Below are 18,955 nucleotides of genomic sequence, written 5' to 3' on the forward strand. Positions count from 1 at the left end.
GGTTGGATGCTTATTTAATTCTTTTATTAGTAACAAAAAAATCATTAGTTTTTTAATAAACTTCGGACCGCTGTGTTTTTACTCCTCGAGGACCACCAGGCAAACATGAGGAATTAGAGAACATGTACTTGCATCTTTTTCAAAAATGCACCCTTTTATTTCTGCACGCGAATTTCATACATGAACTTTGTATCTTGTTACAAATTTTTGAATTTTTCATTTCTTACATTTGAACTTTTTTCTCTTTCTCTTATATACACAAAAAGAAAATAAAACCACCCATATTTTGTCCTATGAACTTGCCGAGCTAAATAAATTAAACTTATTGTAGAGTAAACTTTTTCGAACTTCTAAATTTTCGTTTCATGAATTCCTTGGTAGTTATATATGAACTTCTTGACACAACGATTTCTAAGGTGCAAAACATGCACAAAAAGAGAAGGGAAGATGTAAAATGAGTGTGCAAACACTATAGAAATTTAGGGATCATTTGAGCATAAGAATCAGCAGCAAAAAGACAATGCACGCTTACAAACAATATTCTCAAATCACATGGCCACACTGTAACTACAAGCACCCAATCCTTTTTTACATAAAAGATGCACTAACTAGTGGCGGACTTGCATTTCTCCACCACACATTCCCTTCATATCTTCTCTCACCTTACCCACACAGTGCTGATGCGTTATCTTCTCCGTGATTTTCTTCTTCCATGTACTCTCAGACAAGCAACATCTTGATTGAGAAACCAACCGCAATGGTGGCCATTTCCTGGAGAAGCTTCCCTGTACTCTTCATTTTCGCAGCTGGACTGGCACATCAGGAGAAGCTGACCTGCAATGGTGGCCAATTTTCTGGCGGGAGCTAGAGGCACGGGCACGCCTAGGTAGCCAGGAGCACGGCCGCAGCAACATGCAGGGTCTATAGCAAGGCCGTGCCCACTGTCTTCCACGGGATGTAGGTAGCAACAAGCAGAGTGGTGTCTCCATCAGGAACAATTTTGGATGCATGGTCTTGTCTCCACGGCTTGCTGAGAAGACGCGGCGAGCTAAGGGACTGCAGCACACAAGAGACGAATATACATGAGATATCTTTCTAACATGTTCAGTACATGGAGATCCCAGTATACATAAATCTTTCCGGGAAATACCAACTGGCGACATGTGGAAACGAAACCAAAGAGGGAATTGATCTCAGAAGAAGTCTCCCTTCACCAGATTCAGCAGAAATTGAACTGGATGGTGGGCAGCAGGATCCAGGTGATGTGTTCATGAACTTCCAGCGGCTCTGTCATTGAACGGCCTGGGGCTGCGTAGTTGAACAGCTTGGGGTTGCGTTGGGACAACTCGGGCGGCGCTGCAGATCGGATAAGGGTGAGGGTTCTCTCCACTGCCCTGAAGAAAATGCTCTGAAGAACAAAACGCGCACACACACACACACAAGAACAACTGCAGATTAGGATTTATAAATGGTCCTCTGTAGACGTAAAGAAGTCTAGGAAGATCCTCGGACGCAGGCACACAACAGAGGATGAACACACGCATTAGCACGTACAACTCAGTTCCTCACATTCTACACTGTTAATTGTTTTTTTAACAACATATGAAATGAATTATCAAATTAATACTCAGAAACATGATCTCTTTTATGCAGATACAGACCCAATCGTTCATGGTTCTTTTTTTAACATACTAAGATGAACAGCAGAGAAATATCCATACCAACAATACTGAATTTGCAAACAATATTGGAGAAGCAACAAAGTTACCTATAGCTTCGAACAAGTAGAGCTGATTCAGAAGAAGTGGTGCACGGGTTCAAGCAAGAGATGACGGGAAGGTCGATCAGAGGCGCTGGAGAAGGTCACACGCGAGGGATGCCAAGGCAGGAGATGCAGAGGAGAGAGTTGAGGAGCATGGTGTGTTGGGCTAGATGCACTACAGATGGCATAATGCCCCTGGGCTGCTGCTTTGGGGGGCAAGGGCGTTGCTGCAGGGGGGCGGCGGATCATGGGAGCAGGGTGGCAGAGCCCGGGAGGAGTCAATGCTTGGGCGAGTCAATCTCGCTTTCTCCGGTAGGATCCTCACGCGGGGGCGGAGAGCGGGGGCGGATGGCAGCTCTGGTGTTAGGAGCATTCCTCGAACTTCTTCTGGATCCGGCCTCGAACTTCTACCAGCAGAGCGCCGGCGGTGCTGCGAGAGGAGGCCGGCGTCAGCATCACCGTAGAAGGCGCCGCCGCGATGGGTGGGGTGGCTAGCTGGCGTGATTCCGGATCGGGAGATTTCAAGGGGCAGCGACACCCGGGATTGGCGGGGCGGCGACGCCTGGGGTCGGGGGCCATGGTGGCTGGGGTTGAGGGCGGTGGCGGTTGGGTGGTCCCCGGCGATGGGTGGGTTGGGGGTTTCCTGGGGCGGCGGCGGCGGGTGGGTCGGGGGAGAGTGCGAGGTGCGGGAGGTGGGGATGGGTGGTTGGTTTTTTTTTTCATTTGCGGGATCTCAGGAACACCTCGTCGGTGCCTATATAGGCTAATGGGGGATTAGAATAGTGTTAATATATATATATATATATATATATATATATATATATATATATATATATATATATATATATATATATATATATACACCCTACGCCTCATCAAAACCCTTATTGATATAGATGAGATCCTCATCGACCAGTCCCAGCTGACGCTTTAGTTCGGATACCTCAGCGGTCTGGACGGTCGCCGCTAACAGTGAAGCCTAAATTTCAACATATGAAAGTGCGTTAGCTCCTGTGAAAATTATTGATGCTTTATCCGTCTCTTTTTTATTAACAAAGGGGACGATCAGAGTCTCAGGGGCTACTACCTATACTCAGGCATATTTTCATTTGAAGAGCGGTCAGGAATATTACATTGCATACCTCGAAGCCTGTTAACAAGACGGCAAAGGCCTCGTTCAGTCCGTTCTTGGCAGACTGAACCTTTTCAACTACCACACCCATTAGGATGCGGTGCTCCTCCATGATGGAAGCTCGTTATAGTGCCTCCATCAGCGTATTCGGCGCCTCCTGACTAGCGGAGGTTGCCGCGGGAGTTGGCACTCCCCCCTCCCTCAAGGTGGATTCACTACTAGGAAAAACCTTATATACAACATCTTAGCAGTAGCGCTGGACAAAACAGGTCGCTACTGCTACTTAGTATTAGCGTTCTTAAATAAACCACGCTACTGCTGCTACTTTAGCAGTAGCGCGTTTCGCGAAACCGTGCTACTGCTATATTTGTACTATGCGCAAATGGTTAGCCCCACTTAGCAGTAGCGCGTACCACTGACCAGTGCTACTGCTACGGCCCGTAGCAGTAGCGTGTTTCTGTGAAACATGCTACTACTTACTTACCTTATCCTGGAGCGGTTTACCCTGGATCAGTCACTCCCTCACTCGCTCTCGCACGCGTCGAACCCGTACATGGTCCGCCACCGCCGCCGCACTGCTCCTCGCCAAGGTACTCCCTCCTCCCCCCTCCTCCTCCGGCCACCCTCCTCCCACCGCCCCTCTTCCTCCTCCTCCGGCCGCCCCCTCCCTCCTCCTCCGACCGCCCCCTTCCCCCCCCCCACCGCCCCCTCCCCCCGCCCCCTCCCTCCTCCGATCCCACCGGCCTCCTCCCCATCCTCCTCTCTCCTCCTCCTCCCTTCCCCTCCTCCCTACTTTAATGTAGTTTTTTTACTGTTTTTAGTAAGTGTTTAAAATAATTAGTAAGTAAATTAATAAACTAGTTGAACTAGTTTAGTTTTAGTAAGAACTAGTTGAATTAATAGAACTAACGTATTTTTAGTAAGAAAATTAATATAAATAGTTTATTTTTAGTTTATTTCTATTTATAGTAAGTTTATATTTAGTAAGAACTATTTGAATTAATAGAACTAGTTGAACATGACACATTTGTTGTTATTTTTTTAGTTTAAGCAATTATTCCTGCATCGATGTTGTTCGCTAGGGTTTTATTTATAGGGTTTTTGTTTTTGCAGAAATCAAGGAGCCCCTCCATCATCCCCGCCGTCCTCCCCCTCACCGACCCCCTCCGACCTCGAGGTGAGACCAGCCAAATCTCCATGTCAATATGAGTCCTATAAGATATGATGTAGATAAAAACATGTATATCTTGTGTTGCTCAAATAGGATATGTGGTTGCCCAAGTGGCCGATCATGTTCATGTTCATGTTCATGTTACTCCGAGTGGCCTATGTTTTGCCGGAGTGTTGATTAATTTCCGTTCCGGTAAATTTCAGGCGCTCGATATGTCCTGTTTTAGCAAAGGTCATGCCGGAATTTTCCGTGATTTTTGGCATGACTTGTGCTAGAATATGTAGGAAATATCGAGTGGCCTGGATTTTCTGGAAAGATAATTAAACGATATTTCGGATTGACTTTAAGTCTGTCGAGGCCGAAGAATCCCGACTGTTGTCGTGGGGTGTAATGTCGTACTTGTTTAGTACATATATTTAATTGTACAAGTTTAATATTTGAATTATGAACATAGGAAATGTCGTACTCGGACGACGAAAGTCTCCCGGGGGAGTGCGACTGGTGCCACGACGACCGGGGTTTCTGTGACAGGCCTCACCTGGATGAAGATCGACGCTTCAGCACTAAGCTCGAGCAGGCCTTCGATTATGATATGGTAAGCTACGATGCAAAGTGTTTTTTTCATAATTAAGCTCGACTTCTACTACTTCAACGTGTAATTTTCATCTTTTACAATTCGACTAGCTTATCACATGCCATGCAAGATGCTAGTCTTGGAGAGGATGGGTTTTGAAGATCATGAGAGAAATGAAACAAACAAAATTAGCCTAAGGATCCATCATGGTATGGATTTTCAGGTAAATCTATACAATTCTAAGAGCGTATCCCATTTTGATTGCCCGGGTTGGGAAGCACTTTGCAAGATGTATGATTTTCAATAGGGTATGTTTGTCACCATGGATCTTGGTGATCCTGACATCGACTAAGACAATTTGGACATTTGGGTCCTTGTTGATACGCTTCCAATTCTGCCGCTATGTGAGTTTCTCAAACATAGTTATTAACTAATTTATATTGTTCATTTCAAAATAGTTGACAGCTTATTTCCATTGACAGCTTATTTTCATTGTTCAAACAATGTGCAGAACATGGTAGACAGAACCTACTACACCGATGGCTCTGAATTAACTTATCAAGAGAAAAATTATCTGTTCGCATTTTGTACTGATCTTGAGAATTACAATATCTATAATAAAACTCCTCCATATTATGGTCAATACGTGACACTAGTGCACGTGTTGAACTACGGTAACATCCATGGAGATGCCATGGTAAGATTTTTTACTATTACGACATCCATGCATCTTTTGCATAAATTCTTTTAAAACTTAACTACATTGCTAACTATGAAGTTATTACTATGTTTTTCAACAGAAAATCCCGGATGATTGTGTGCCTCATCTGATGTATCAGAAAGGTCGCCTTAATGTTTTGAACATACAGCCAGGTCATCCTACGAATCTCACCTGTCCATATCGGATTTCTAAAAGAGGTGGAGACATGAAAATCACAGAATGAAAAAAATGTATGGACAGTCGTAAGGAGGTACTTGGAAGCAACATTGTGCGAAAGGCAAGAATTGGAGACAGGATAATCTCCATTCTCCATAATGGAGAGTCAGGGGCTATCTTGTTTTATGCTATTTTACCTAACAGAATATAGTAGGTCCTAAGAGAATATAGTAGGTCCTATGAGATAAAATATTTATTATGTGGTACAATGTGTTAGAGTTGATTATGAGGAGTAGTTGGGATTATGACTACTGACCAACTTGCTATGTGATGTCTCATTGATGAAAATGATGATCATGAGGAGGTGTTATATGACAATGATGTACTATGATGATAAGTTGTTAATGATATGACGATGATACCTATTATATCATTGGGTGAAAGAACCGCGAATTAGTTTCAAGTGGATGTCCATCCACTTGAAACTAGTCCATGGTTCTTTCACCTAGTGATGTAATAATTCATTATGATGTAAAAATAATCTCTAAATTGCTGCTGTATGAAAACTTGTATAAAGGTGTATGAATAAAACATGAAATAAAAAAGAAATAAAATATGAAATAATAGTAGTAGCGCGTGCTGGGAGAAGCGCTACTAGTAATTACCAGTGGCGCTGTTTGGAGAAAACGCTGCTACTAAGTCGATATAGCAGTAGCATGGGTTAACCCATGCTACTGCTAACCTTTAGCTGTAGCACCGTACCAGTAGCGCTCCAGCCCGCGCTACTGATAGGCCTAAAACCCGCGCTGTTGCTAGGCCTTTCCCTAGTAGTGATTGCTTGTTCTGCTCCGGAACCATTTGGATTTCCAGAGTAGTGTCCGACTGGTGGCCGGACTGGTCTAGAACCCTGCTGTTAGCTCTTGAGGGAATTGTGTCTTCGGTGACCGAAGTGTTACCTTCCGGTGCCATTTTGGCGGCTTCCCGTACCGCCTCGTGCCCCGAAGAGGCCCCGGGACAACACCTCGGTGTCATCCTTGGTGAGAGGCGGGGAGGCTCGCGAAAGTGACTCGCTCTCCATCATCCTTGGATCCAAGGAGTTCCCCTCCGATGATTGTTGGGGAAGATCGCGGGCCGGCCTGCACCATTCAAAACGTCAATACCATACTTGTCGAAACCAGACTTATGTACGGCATCTTCAGATACTCACAATTTGGTGAGGGGCTTCGGCCTGGGGCGCCACTTGGGGATGGCCTCGGTGTCTGAATCCGAGCCATCTGGAAGGGTTATTTTTTTTCCCTTTTGGGCGCCTCCGCCTCCGGTTCTTCGGAGGCCACCCTCTTCTTTTTATTCTTCCCCTTCAGGGAAAGGGTGTTGTCGGCCTCCTCCTCCTTTTCCTCTTCCTCCTCTTCGTCTTCATCCTCCTTGGAGGAATGGGTTTCATTCTCTCCGGACACCCCATCCAAAGTACCTTTGCAATGGAGGCCATACTTGGCTTCCTTGCCCTTTTTCGGACCTTTTTCTTTGGCGCTTGATAGGGCGCCGGGACCAACATCTTCATTAAAAGAGGATTTGTTGGGTTTTCGGGCAATGGAGTCGGGCATCTGATCTGCTCCGCCTTCTTCGTCCAGCCTTGTGTTATAAGATGGAATTCTAAGTCCGTCCCCTCTTTTGGTTAATTGACTGTGTTATGTTGGAAAAAATAGCACTTACAGGGGAGGCTGGATGATTGCAGTCGAGGCTGATGTCTTCAGACGTCTCCGGCTATGACTTTTGAGTCTTGAAAAGTAGCTTCCAGATCGCTTTATGTGTCATGCCGAAGAATCGCGTCAGGATCCGTGGCCCTTCTGGATTGAACTCCCACATGCAGAGAGGCTGACGTTGGCAAGGTAGAGACCGGCGGATGAGCATCACCTGAATCACATCTATGAGGCTGTTGCTTTATTCTACGATATTTTTGATGCGCTTCTTCAGCATCAGCACCTCGTCGGATGATCCCCCAATCCAGACCCTTCTTGGTCCAGGACGCGAGCCGCAGCGGGGGTCCGGAACTGAACACAGGGGTGGCTGCCCATTTGGTGCTGCGGGGTTCGGTAATGTAAAACCACTCCTGCTGCCATATCTTGATGGTATCCACAAAGGCCCCTTTGGGCCAGATAACTTTGGGAAGTTTGCTTATCATGGCACCGCCGCAGTCTGCGTGTTGCTAGTCGACCACCTTCGGCTTCACATTGAAAATTTTGAGCCATAGGCCGAAGTGTGGAGGGACGCAGAGGAATGCCTCTCACATGATGATAAATGTCGAGATGTGGAGAAAAGAATTCAGGGCCAGATCGTTAAAATCTAGCCCGTAATAGAACATGAGACCTCGAACAAAGGGGTGTAGGGGAAACCCTAGTCCGTGGAGGAAGTGAGGGAGGAATACGACCCTCTCACCAGGTTCTGGAGTGGGGATAAGTTGCTCTTTGGCAGGAAGTCTATGCCTAATCTCCGCTGTCAAATACCTCGCTTCCCGAAGCTCTTTGATGTCCTTCTCTGTCACGGAGGAGGCCATCCACTTTCCTTGCGAACGGATCCAGACATGATTGGAGTACTTGGTCGCGAGGGGAAAGCTTGGAACTTGGGCGCTGGAGCTTGAGGATGGGTGGGCCGAGGAGGAAGAAGGCGTGGGGTAAAAAGGTGGATTCTTATTTTCTTATAAAGGGAGTGAATGTTGAGCGTCCCCCCATGAGCCTTAAAGCTCGCCTATTCCCAAGGCGTCGTGTAAACAGCACTGTTGGGTTGCCCAAAACCGTATTGATGAGAATCCCACAATAAGGGGACACGATCTCTGCTTGGACAGGACGTGTGAATGAAAACCGCGTCTCGAATCGCGAAGTGGGAGGCTAAAAAAATGGTTCGAAATGATAATGATAAGGCTGGGTATAACGCCTCGCTGAAAAAGCTGTCAGAAGATATGACCTATTTTTGTTTAAATATTTCGCCCTTGTGGTTTAGGGTTGTAAATATTATACAGAGCCGGATATAGTTCTTTTGATCAACTACTTTGAAGTATTCGGAGGAGGAACCCGCCTTGCAATGCCGAAGACAATATGCACGCTAGACACATTGTCATTGAAGCTTGGTTCAGGGGCTACTGAGGGAGTTCTGGATTAGGGTGTCCCCGGGCGTCCGGGCTATGTGACATGGGCCGGACAGATGGGCCATGAATATACTAGATAGAAGGTTTCCCCCCGTGTCCGGATGGGACTCTCCTTTGCGTGGATGGCAAGCTTGGCGTTCAGATATGAAGATTCCTTTCTTTGTAAACCGACTCTGTATAGCCCTAGGCCCCTCCGGTGTCTATATAAACCGGAGGATTTAGTCCATAGAGGCAATCATAATTATATAGGCTAGACATATAGGGTTTAGCCATTACGATCTCGAGGTAGATCAACTCTTGTAACCCCTATACTCATCAAAGTCAAATAGGCAGGAAGTAGGGTATTACCTCCATTAAGAGGGCATGAACCTGGGTAAACATCGTGTCCCCTGCCTCCTGTTACCTTTGATCCTCAGACGCATAGTTCGGGACCCCCTACCCGAGATCAGCCAGTTTTGACACCAACAAGCACCCCAAAGACACAGCAACTCTTCTCTTAGTCGTGTGCGGTGCCCCCCTCCATAGTTACACACCTCGGCCATATCATCGTAGTGCCTAGGCGAAGCCCTACACCGGTAACATCATCATCACTATCGTCACGTTGTCGTGCTGACGGAACTCTCCCTCGTCCTCAACTGGATCAAGAGCTCGAGGGACGTCATCGTGCTGAATGTGTGTTGAACACGGAGGTGGCGTACGTTCGATGCTTGGATCAGTTGGATCGCGAAGATGTTTGACTACATCAACCGCGTTACAAAATGCTTCTGCTTTCGGTCTACGAGGGTACGTGGACACACTCTCCCCGCTCGTTGCTATGCTTCTCCTAGATAGATCTTGCGTGATCGTAGGATTTTTTGAAATACTATGTTCCCTAACACGAAGCGCTGCGTGGATCACATCACCATCACCGTCACCATGCCGTCGTGCTGACAGAACTCTCCCTCGACCCTCTGCTAGATCAAGAGTTTGAGGGACGTCATCGAGTTGAACGTGTGCTGAACTCAGAAGTGTCGTACGTTCGGTACTAGATCTTTTGGATCGTGAAGACGTTCGACTACACCAACCGCGTTAACCTAACGCTTCCACTTTCGATCTACGAGGGTACGTGGACACACTCTCCCCCTCTCGTTGCTATGCATCTCCTAGATAGATCTTGCGTGATCATAGGACTTTTTTTAAAATTGCACGATACGTTCCCCAACGATGGCATCCGAGCTAGGTCTATGTGTAGATGATATGCACGAGGGTACGTGGACAAACTCTCCCCCTCTCGTTGCTATGCATCTCCTAGATAGATCTTGTGTGATCATAGGATTTTTTTTTGAAATTGCATGATACGTTCCCCAACGATGGCATCCGAGCTAGGTCTATGTGTAGATGATATGCACGAGTAGAACACAAAGAGTTGTGGGCGATAATAGTCATACTGCTTACCACAAACGTCTTACTTTGATTCGGCGGTATTGTTGTATGAAGCGGCCCAGACCAACATTACATGACCACGTTCATGAGACCAGTTCTACCGACGTGCTTTGCACACAGGTGGCTGGCGGGTGTCTATTTCTCCAATTTTAGTTGAATCGAGTTTGACTATGTCCGGTCCTTGTTGAAGGTTAAAATAGCACACTTGACGAAAAATCGTTGTGGCTTTGATGCGTAGGTAAGAACGGTTCTTGCTAGAAGCCCGTAGCAGCCACGTAAAACTTGCAATAACAAAGTAGAGGACGTCTAACTTGTTTTTGTAGGGCATGCTGTGATGTGATATGGTCAAGACATGATGAGATATAAATTGTTGTATGAGATGATCATGTTTTGTAAAATTTATCGGCAACTGGCAGGAGCCTTATGGTTGTCGCTTTATTGTATGAAATGAATCACCATGTAATTGCTTTACTTTATCACTCAGCAGTAGCGATAGTCGTAGAAGCAATAGTTGGCGAGACGACAACGACGCTGCGATGAAGATCAAGGTATGAAGCCAATGACGACGGAGATCATGACGGTGCTTTGGAGATGGAGATCAAAGGCACAAGATGATGATGGCCATATCATGTCACATATTTTGATTGCATGTGATGTTTATATTTTATGCATCTTATTTTGCTTAGTACGACGGTAGCATTATAAGATGATCCCTCACTAAATTTCAAGGTATAAGTGTTCTCCCTGAGCATGCGCCATTGCTACAGTTCATTGTGCCGAGACACCACGTGATGATCGGGTCTGATAAGGTCTACGTTCACATACAACGGGTGCAAGCCAGTTTTGCACGTGCAGAATACTCGGGTTTAACTTGACGAGCCTAGCATATGTAGATATGGCCTCGGAACACTGAGACCAAAAGGTCGAACGCGTGAATCATATAGTAGATATGCTCAACATAGTGATGTTCACCATTGAAAACTACTCCATCTCACATGATGATCGGACATGGTTTAGTTGATATGGATCACGTGATCATTTAGATGACTAGAGGGGTGTTCTTCTAAGTGGGAGTTCTTAAGTAATATGATTAATTGAACTTCAATTTATCATGAACTTAGTCCTGATAGTTTTTGCATATCTATGTTGTTGTAGATCAATGGATTGTGCTTCCGTTCCCTTGAATTTTAATGTGTTCCTCAAGAAAGCTAAGTTGAAAGATGATGGTAGCAACAACATGGACTGGGTCCATAACTTGAGGATTATCCTCATTGCTGCACAGAAGAATTACGCCCTGGAAGCACCGCTAGGTGCAAGACCCGCCGCAGGAGCAACTCCAGACGTTATGAACATCTGGCAGAGCAAAGTTGATGACTATTCGATAGTTCAGTGTGCCATACTTTACGGCTTAGAATCGGGACTTCAAAGACGTTTTGAATGTCATGGAGCATATGAGATGTTCCAGGATTTGAAGTTAATATTTCAAGATAATGCCCGAGTTGAGAGATATGAAGTCTCCAACAAGTTCTACAGCTGCAAAATGGAGGAGAATAGTTCTGTCAATGAGCACATACTCAGATTGTCTGGGTACCATAACCACTTGACTCAGCTAGGAGTTAATCTTCCTGATGATAGTGTCATCGACAGAGTTCTTCAATCACTGCCACCAAGCTATAAAGGCTTCGTGATGAACTATAATATGCAAGGGATGGAAAAGAGAATTCCCAAGCTCTTCGTGATGCTAAAGGTTGCGGAGGTAGAAATCAATAAGGAGCATCAAGTGTTGATGGTTAACAAGACCACTAGTTTCAAGAAAAAAGGCAAAGGGAAGAAGGGGAACTTCAAGAAGAATAGCAAGAACATTGCTGCTCAAGGGAAGAAGCCCAAGTCTGGACCTAAGCCTGAAAATGACTGCTTCTACTGCAAAGGGACTGTACACTGGAAGCGAAACTGCCCCAAGTATTTGGCGGATAAGAAGGATGGCAAAGTGAAAGGTATATTTGATATACATGTTATTGATGTGTACCTTACTAATGCTCGTAGTAGTGCCTGGGTATTTGATACTGGTTCTGTTGCTCATATTTGCAACTCGAAACAGGGGCTACGGATTAAAGGAAGATTGGCTAATGACGAGGTGACGATGCGCGTCGGAAATGGTTCCAAGGTTGATGTGATCGTTGTCGGCAGGCTACCTCTACATCTACTGTCGGGTGGTTGGTGCGACATATGCCAATGGATGGCTTATCATTGTGGTAGCCAATAAAACATCGCCGGTGCCTGGAAACGGGATAAGGTGAAGACATGCACGCCGGCGAATCTTACCCAGCTTCAGGGCTCTCCATGGAGATAACACCCCTAATGCTGCTCTGCGGGGTCCCCGCATGATCACTAGCTCGACGGGTAGCTACAGGATGCTCCTTGAGCTGTTTGGTGAAAGGATGAAGGAGGGCAAGGCCAGCCCGCTCCTCTTCTCCTTGTGGTGTCTAAAACTATCCGAAAAAGAGATCTCCCTCTGCATGGGAGCCCTGGGGGTTTATATAGGCCTACCCCCAGGGGTACAATGGTAATCCGACTGGGCATGGGCCCTAGCCGTCTGTATCTATGCCCAGCGGCTTCTTCGCCGACTGGTGGGGCCCGCCGACTGGTGGGCCCCGCCGGCTGCCGGTCCTCTGGTCGACAGGACGGCCCCATCGCTCGGGGGCTCTATCGGGGGCTGGTTATTGTGGCCCCGCCCTTAGTGGCGAGGGCTTCGTCTTGGCAAGCATGGCTACAGTGCCGCCGTCGGGCGCCTTATCTCTGTAGCCTTACCTCGTCTTATCTCCTTAATGGGCCGCCTCCTTCGAGGGAGTGGATTGGCCGGCTACTGGGAATCGGCCGTACCCCAGGCCGACTGGGGGTGGCCCGGCCGCCTTCAGGTGTCTCCATGACGGATGGGACCCGCCGCCCACGGGTTGTACTGACGGCTCGTCGTGGGTGACATCATGCTCAATATGGCAACAGTGCCGCGCCGAACGGGTGAGGGCCGCCCATACGACGTACTATGGCCAGGCGTGCTCCGGGATTCGAGGGTGGCAGGTTTCGCTGTAGCCACGCCCCGTCTCATCGCCGTTATGTGGGTGCAGATTTTGAGGGCACGATCTGGGTCGCCTGCTGAGGGGGGCGGCTTCTTGGAGTCGGCCTTCTTGTGGCCGGCTTCATGGAGCCGGCCCTCTCGGGGCTTTCTTCTTGGAGATTTTTAGGCCTAGGCCGCCTTCGTACAGCCGGCCTGAGGGGCAGTCGGCTGGAGGAAGGCGGCCCCACGTCTTGGAAGCTTGAAGGCTCGATCGGCCTATAATTTTTCTGAAGTGCCAGGGGGAGCCGGCTAGGCTACCCATGGTTATTTACTCCGTCAGTAGTCCCCGAAGTTGGTTGGCCTCCGAGGCAGAAAAAGGAGTCGATAATCTCAAACAGCTTCATGTCTTGAGGAGCCGGAGCCGGCTTTGATTAGGTGTGCCGTCTTCTGGAGGGCGTCGAAGTTCGTGGGCGGGAACCAAGCGGCGCGTGAGTTAGGCTGCGGGCTGACCGCCCGCCGCCCGCGCGCCACGCGGCACCCTATGGTTGAACGGGCCTGCCAGCCCACACACGCGACGGGACGCCGCTGCAGTCCGGGGCCTGCCACTACCGGGCCACGGCCCACGCTCGGATCTTCTGTGGCCCGGGCGGACTGCGCACCTCCCTGCGGCGGTTGCCACATGTCGTGGAAGCGCAACAAGTGCAGGACGTGGGGGCAGTGGGCGCAGTTAATCCCACGTTCCCCCACGCCTCGCCTCCTCGGCTTCGCCGTATGGGGCTTATAAGTAGGGGGAGGAGGGGGAGCGGCAAACGCTCGCCCTCGCCCCGCCCCTTCCGTTTCTTCTTCTCTGTTGCCACAACTCCCCACTGCCGCCCAGCTCCTCCGCCAACCTCCTTGGCGCGCCGTTGCTTTGCCGCGGCAGGGTCGCGTGTTTCTCCGTCGCCGCATCTTTCTCGTCGCCGCGCCATCCTCATGGCGCTGTCGAGCTCCTGGGACGGCTCCAATGTCCACGACGACCACGTCGACTTTCTCCGCCGGACGCGGCGGCTGCCGGGCGCGGACTATGTGTGGTCCGTCTCACGCCAGAGAGGGAGATCTCACCGGCACCGGAAGAGGACGAGCGGGTAATCTTCCGCTTGCATTGCCTGCGCGGCTTTGGCCTGCCGGCGAGCGGGTTCTTCCGCTCCTTCCTCGAATTCTATCATCTCCAGCCGCATCACCTCACTCTCAACGCGGTGATGCTGCTGTCGGCCTTCGTCACCCTGTGCGAGGGTTTTCTTGGCGTCCTCCCCACCCTTGAACTGTGGGGAGAGTTCTTCCAGTGCAAGCTTGGCACTGTTGTTGCGGGCGTGCCCGCCCCATGCGGCGCCTTCATCGCCGTGCGGAGGACGGGCGACAACAACCCGTTTCCGTCCATCCTGCTGATCCAGTCGGTGAAACTCTAGCAGAAGTCTTACTTCTACGTGAAGAATATTGCTCCGCAAGGCGACTTCGTCAACCTGCCGGCTTATGTAGCCGGCCCGCCGGCTGGGAGGCAGCCTTCATGGTCCTTCCGGTCCAGGTCGTTGTCTCCAGGCGGGGCCGCCTCCGTTGCCCGGCTCCGGGTGATGATCCAGTCAGAGGGTCTTTCTGGGGCCGACCTGGTGGCCGCCTTCGTGGAGCGCCGGGTGCTTCCGCTCTAGGGCCGACCTCACATGATCGGCCAGATGAGCGGCCGCTTCGACCCGTGCCGGCTAAGCACCAAGGAGATGCCTCACGCCGAGGTGTCTTATATGGTGAATTATATTTCCAACTGCAAGCTCACCGAGGAGTGGCAGTACGGCAAGGTGCCGTACTCTCGTGCCAATCCTCCGCCGGTAGTAAGTTTCTCTTCTTTTCTTCTTTGCTTGTTGCCAAGTACATGGTGGCCGACTCCTGACCAGCCGGCTTTTCTTTGGCCAAACCCCGCGCTTCCGCCGGCAACCGGGGCTGCGGGGGTGGAACGCCAGTTCCTCCCTGACCGCACGATGGACGACGTTGACGACCCGGACCTGGGGGTGGCTGCCATGGAAGAAGACATCGCAGGGGAGGGCGGCGAGGCAGGCGGCTCTGGGCTCGGGGCCTCCTTCGAGGATTGGCCGGATGATGCCGAGGCCGAAGTTGTTCCGCGCCGTCAGCCAGCGCCCGATCACCAAAGCACGGGCCCATCCGCCGTGCCGGCTCTCCATGGCGGCGCGCAGAAAAGCCGGGCCGCATCGACCTACTTCGGTAGTCGGCCCAAGAAGCCCAAGAGTACCGCGGCGGCGACCAAGCGGGATGAGCCGGCCGCGAAGGCGGCCCGCTTCCGCAAGGTGGTGAAGCAGCCGCAGGTGGTCTCAGGGTAAGTGTCGTTGTTCTCATGTCTTTCTTTTTTCTTCTTCTTCGGTTGATGTTTTTCCAAACCTTTTTTCTCAATTTATCAAACAAGGCCCCTCTTTCCCTTGGGCGGGTCCCGGCCGCCTCCATAGTCGGAGCCGTGGGAGGGTCTTCAAGCTCCCGTCGGGTGGATCCCCGCGCCAACCTCCTAGAGGCGACGGAGCGGAACGCGCGGGAAGTGCGGGAGGAGCGGGAGGCGGAGGAGCAGAGGGCGGCTTGAGAGGCGGAGCAAAAATCGGCGGAGGCGCGAGCCGTCGCGGCCGCCAAGGCCCAGGCAGAGGCCGCAGACGCGGAGAGGGAGGCAGAGGCCCAACAGAACCAGCCTCCGTAGTTCGTCATTCCCCTCTGCGCCGCGGCTCCCGACACCCCTGGAGCGGGCCGAGGAAGCCGGCCTGAAGTGCCGCCCGTGTAGCCGGCTGGAGGCGAGCCGGTCGTGGGAGGGGATCTTGTGATCTCGTCACCGCTTCGCCGGCGCACGGGGAAGGCGACTTCAGCATCGAACGCGCAGAAAACCATGGACGTCGGCTCGTCGGCCCAGGACCTAGAAGCGGCCAGCGATAGCTCATCCGGGTGGACGCCGGGCGGCGGGATAGCCATGCTGAATGTGGCGGCACAGGACGTCCGGAACCGGCTTCAGGCCCAAGCCACCGCGCTGAAGTAGTACACCCAGGAGTTTCTCACGACGCGATCGGTTATTCATGTGAGTCCTCCTGCTCTTTGTTGATTGCTTTTGATTTCTTCCATCGGGGCGCGTCAGCGCACCCACTGGGTGTAGTCCCCGAGTTCTGAGCCGGCTACTGAGCAGGCAGCTTGGAACTTCTTGGAAAGCTTGATTGCCGTCTTGTTCTTACTCGCGTCCCTTGTCTTATCTGCAGGAGTACCACAACCTCCACGCGGCCGCTTTCAACTCCCAGGCCCAGGAATTGAATCAGAAGGCCACTGATCTGACCAAGAGCTGGAGTAAGTGCTTCGTTTTTCTTTTAAGTGGGGGCGCATCAGCGCACCCACTGGGTGTAGTCCCCGAGATTCGGGCCGACTACCGAGTAGTCGGGTCGGATCTTTTTGTGACGACTTCTTTCTTTATATTTGCAGGGGCCAATGCTGACTTGAGGAGCCAGCTAAGCGGAGCCCAGTCCTCCCTTCGCGCCAAGGAAGACGAGTGCGCCGCCCTGGCCCAGGAGCGTGATCGCTTGGCCAAGAAGCTGGCCGACCAGGAGGAGAGCCACAAGGCGGCCCTGAAGGCAGCACAGGATAGCGAGGCCGCCCTCAAAGCCGAATATGAGACCGAGGCGGCAAACTGGGCTGAGACGAGGCAGGCGCTGAGCCAAGGCTACAGCTGGGTGGAAGACTTGATTGATGGTAGGCCGCCTTCTTCTTTGCTTCCTTGCCTGCCTCCTACTATCTGATTCATTTTTTGACTTTGTGCCACTGCCTTCCTCTTTGTGCAGATTACTTTCCTGGCTACTCTGCCGCCACCACCCAAGCCATCGAGGCCTACCGCGACGCGTGACGGCAGGCGGGGGCCGAGATCACGCCGGGTGCTAGCCGGTCACTTGAGGAGCAGCTTCTGGGGCTTCAAGCCCGCCTGTAGCTGGCCCACTGCATGCTCTGCTGTCTTCAGCGTGCCGGGGCGCAAGTGCTGGCCACCCTCTTGCCTGGCGAGGTGATTCCGTGCACCCCAAGTCGGACTGCTGACTGGCTGGAGGTCGCAGTCGGTCGCTTCGAGGCTTGGAAGGCGTCAGCGGCCCGGTCTGGCGCAGGGCAGGCACTGGAGTTCGTCCGAGCCTGGTATCTAGGGCTGAACTTAGACCAGTTGAGCACCTGGCGGCAGGAGGCTGACGAGGAGTTGGAGGCGGTGCGGCCGGCTATTGTCCAGCGTGCCTCGGCGATCGCCGAGTACACCAACACCAGCGCCTTTGCCCCTGAGGTGGATGACGCCGGCGACGCTCAGCCGGAGGAGTGGTTCGGGCTGAACCCGGCCGAAGGTGAGGACTCGGCAGAGGAGATTGCCTCCAGTGATGAGGGCGAAGGGGAAGAGGGAGAGGATGATGAAGATGCTGCGCTGGATGGTGAAGCGACCAGCCTACCTCAGCCCGATCGTGCCTCTAGCAACGATGCTGAGACTCGCCAGCCGGTCACTCCTCCAGTCGGCATCGCCGACTCCGCCAACCTGCCCAACTCGCCCGTTGTTCCCCTGGCTTGATCCGCCATCCTTGCTTTCCTGCTTGTTACTCTTTTGAATAATTTTTAAATTTGCGCAGTTCCACCCACTGGGGGTGTATTCAGACTATGTTGAATGTTGGCCTTTCGAAGGTCTTTTGTGTAAATATTATGCATGTGTTTGGCTTCCGTTTATGTTTGCTTGTTATCCTTTGGCTTTTTCCTTTGCCGCCTTCCCTTGGCCGCCGCCTTCCCAGCCGGACAGCTGCTCTGCAGTCTGTGGCCAGAGAAGGACTTGGTCGTTTTGGGAAGGCAAGTACTCGAGCTTTCTCAGATTGCAGCAACGTGAACGGGAAGCCGGCCAGCCGACTGCTCTGGTAGCCGGCTGGCGGGGTGGGAGGCTGGCTCGCGTTATATAAGTTCGTTGGTCCTTAGCCGTTTTTTGCGTGGGCATCCTTTCCTGCCCTTGGCTCTTGCCAGTCGGACAGTCGTTTCTTCGAGCTGCGACTTTTGGCAAGAGGGGGCTTGGGTGCCGACACACTACTTGTCTGACTGCAGGTGAAACTTCAGATATAACTTGAGGCAGCGAGTCCCCGGGCCGACTAGTCGAACCCGGTGCCGGACGAAGAAAGCAAGTGTAGTAACATAATCGTATGCCTGATACTCATCATTCATAGATAAAAGAGGGTAGTCCCCGAGCGCTCCTCGGGGCACCCCTTGTCTCGTACTTAGTACAAAAGGTAGCGTGCTACATACTGTTTTTTAACTGTAAAATCTTCGAAGGAGATTGGCATTCCACGGTCGTTCCGACTCCTTGCCGGAATCATCTCTCTTGCGTGCCTTCAGCTTCTGCGCGTCGATTAGGTAGTAGGAGTCGTTGCCTAAAGCTCTGCTGATGATGAAGGGGCCCTCCCAAGGGGCCGAGAGTTTGTGCTGGTCGGCTGATCAGCCGAAGCACGAGGTCACCCCTCTTGGAAAGATCTTGGCTTGACCTTCCGGCTGTGGTAGCGGCACAGACCCTGCTGATAGATGGCGGACCGACTGAGGGCTAACAGCCGGCCTTCTTCTAGTAGGTCAATGTCATCTTCTCGTGCTTCCTTGGCTTCCGCCTCCGTGTACATGGTGACTCGAGGCGAGTCGAACTCGATGTCAGTTGGGATGACAGCCTCGGCACCATATACAAGGAAGAAAGGGGTGAAGCCGGTTGACTTGTTTGGGGTAGTGCGCAAACTCCAGAGGACGGCCGGCAGCTCGTCGAGCCAACAGCCAGCC

The 18,955-nt window shown here is 51.1% G+C and overlaps 1 long non-coding RNA gene across 2 annotated transcripts; it reads right to left on the reverse strand.

Annotated features, from left to right (window-relative positions):
* Nucleotides 1-461: 461 nt before the first annotated feature.
* LOC123103133 (uncharacterized) lies at nt 462-2,453 on the reverse strand. Of its 2 annotated transcripts, XR_006449661.1 has the most exons (3): nt 1,769-2,441; nt 1,151-1,408; nt 462-1,056 (listed from the first exon to the last, which is right to left on the reverse strand). It is a non-coding gene; the product is annotated as an uncharacterized lncRNA (long non-coding RNA). The 2 variants fall into 2 exon arrangements; XR_006449660.1 differs by having other exon boundaries at nt 462-1,408; nt 1,769-2,453.
* Nucleotides 2,454-18,955: the final 16,502 nt, after the last annotated feature.

This window comes from Triticum aestivum, chromosome 5A (assembly GCF_018294505.1).
Source record: "Triticum aestivum cultivar Chinese Spring chromosome 5A, IWGSC CS RefSeq v2.1, whole genome shotgun sequence".
NCBI lineage: Eukaryota > Viridiplantae > Streptophyta > Magnoliopsida > Poales > Poaceae > Triticum > Triticum aestivum.